This window comes from Schistocerca cancellata, unplaced genomic scaffold, assembly GCF_023864275.1.
Source record: "Schistocerca cancellata isolate TAMUIC-IGC-003103 unplaced genomic scaffold, iqSchCanc2.1 HiC_scaffold_674, whole genome shotgun sequence".
In the NCBI taxonomy this organism is placed as follows: domain Eukaryota; kingdom Metazoa; phylum Arthropoda; class Insecta; order Orthoptera; family Acrididae; genus Schistocerca; species Schistocerca cancellata.
This window is the reverse complement of record NW_026046685.1, coordinates 37,501-40,000: the sequence shown is the minus strand read 5'-3', so window position 1 is coordinate 40,000 and position 2,500 is coordinate 37,501.

The window sequence follows — 2,500 nt, the reverse complement described above, 5'->3', positions numbered from 1 at the left end:
ACTTGGTCGGGTTCGAGAGAGGCGCAATCGCCCGGAGTTAGGCGAGTAGACGCTTTAGGTGCGACCACCCGTGCTCCCAACTGAGCTTGCCGCTGCCGACAGAGGCCCGGGAGCGTGCTGTCGTGGCATTGCCGGCGGGAGACAACACGCGCCACCTACGGTGACCGGCAGCTCCAACGCCAGCGCCACAGAAGGGCAAAGGCCCCACGTGGGTGCCGAAGCGAACTCTCCCAGCACAGCGCACGTGCCAACACGTCTGCACAACTGCGATACAAACCACCAGCGAGAACCGCTGGGGCGACCGAGCAGCAGACGGCGTCGCGGCGCCGAGTGCCGGGCGGCGGCGCATCCTCAACGCACACAGTCCTCAGTCGGACCAGCACACTGCAGATGTCCACCGCGCTTCGCACCGGGCCCGCGAGGACCCACTTTGGCCGCCCGGCGCCGCGCGCAGGGTGCCCCGGCGCGCAGCTGCGCCGCCTGCCGCGTCCGTCGGCCGGCGCGCCTGCCACTGGGCGCCCCCACCAGCCGGCTGTAGCGCGTGCGCCCACGCACCGCGCGGCCAGCACGCCGGGCGGCCCCCCCTCACCGGCCGGGGACGGTCCCACCCAGCCACCGCCGCGTATCGCTTCACACACAGATTTGCCCTTACTGATTTACCTCCAGCAACAACAACCGTACCACAATGGGTTTACCAGTTGTTCATTTGCGTAACGTCACCAGCAAACGTAGACGTCCATCCCAGTTTGCAAATGCAACGATTATTGCATACCTGTCTGTTAGGTGTCACGACACACTACGTCTGCCCACATACACGCAACAAAATGTGCACGACTAGAGAACACGTGGGAGGTGGCCCCCTACGTATGCGATGTCCATTACGAGACCGACTGTCAACCAGCATCTGTACCATGTCGCAGATGTGGAACGCGGTGCACCATGCTATCACACTGTGTGAGAAGAGACGACTACGTTTGAATACACGCGCCACTACATCAACAGACGGCTCATGCTGATCGCCATCCAGGGCGTCCGTTACTCCCACACGTCTCTATGGCGTACCACACTGCAATGTAGCTGTTATGGGGAGACGGCACGTGGCTGAGTGCACAACATTTGGACCGTATGGTTCGCTGTTGTTGGGCGCAGTCGTTGTACGGTCACACATGTGCCACAGCGTATCATTCAGTACATACGGACCTATGTGCAGTACAATGTGAGGGTTAAGCTTACGACATCAGCGGACAGTGGACACAGGCCGTACCACGACGTAGACTGAGCGCTTCGACATGCGAATGCCAGTGAACAGCTGCGAAGGGCATTGAACACGCAAGCACCTGAACGACCAGCGTGCGAAGGCAGGGGGGAGGGGGGGGGGCGATGTACATCCTGCAGTCGTCCACATTACAGTGTACAGCGGGAGCATGTCAAAAGTAAGCAACACTTGCGAAGTGTTGAACATGAAACGATACACAAGAGGGTGGGCGGTGCGAGTAGCGAACTATATTCAGAGGGTTGTGGTTAGACAACACTAGATTAATGTAACGTGTCATATGCCAATTACAGAGCAGGTTAAGGCACAACGTGGGTTAGGTTAAGGCACAACGTGGGTTAGGTTAAGGCACAACGTGGGTTAGGTTAAGGCACAACGTGGGTTAGGTTAAGGCACAACGTGGGTTAGGTTAAGGCACAACGTGGGTTAGGTTAAGGCACAACGTGGGTTAGGTTAAGGCACAACGTGGGTTAGGTTAAGGCACAACGTGGGTTAGGTTAAGGCACAACTTGGGTTAGGTTAAGGCACAACTTGGGTTAGGTTAAGGCACAACTTGGGTTAGGTTAAGGCACAACTTGGGTTAGGTTAAGGCACAACTTGGGTTAGGTTAAGGCACAACTTGGGTTAGGTTAAGGCACAACTTGGGTTAGGTTAAGGCACAACTTGGGTTAGGTTAAGGCACAACTTGGGTTAGGTTAAGGCACAACTTGGGTTAGGTTAAGGCACAACTTGGGTTAGGTTAAGGCACAACTTGGGTTAGGTTAAGGCACAACTTGGGTTAGGTTAAGGCACAACTTGGGTTAGGTTAAGGCACAACTTGGGTTAGGTTAAGGCACAACTTGGGTTAGGTTAAGGCACAACTTGGGTTAGGTTAAGGCACAACTTGGGTTAGGTTAAGGCACAACTTGGGTTACATTGCGGTACAAATTGCGTTACGAATTTGGTTAGGTTAAGGTGCAAAATGGGTTAGGTTAAGGTGCGAAATGGGTTGGATTACAGTACACAACGTGGTAAGAGAGTGTGTTGTTGGGGGGGGGGGGGGGACCGAGGTTCGTTGGTAGTGATCATTGTATGTGAATGTCTGAGGCAGCGTCAGTATGTCACAGCGGTTATGTCTCGTCAGGATGCGCTTATGCGCTTATGCGCTTTTCGCTCGTGACTGGAGGCGCGCCGCGTCTGTGGTTGCGGCAAGGGAGCGGCACACCTGTGTGATTCATTCCTGCCATT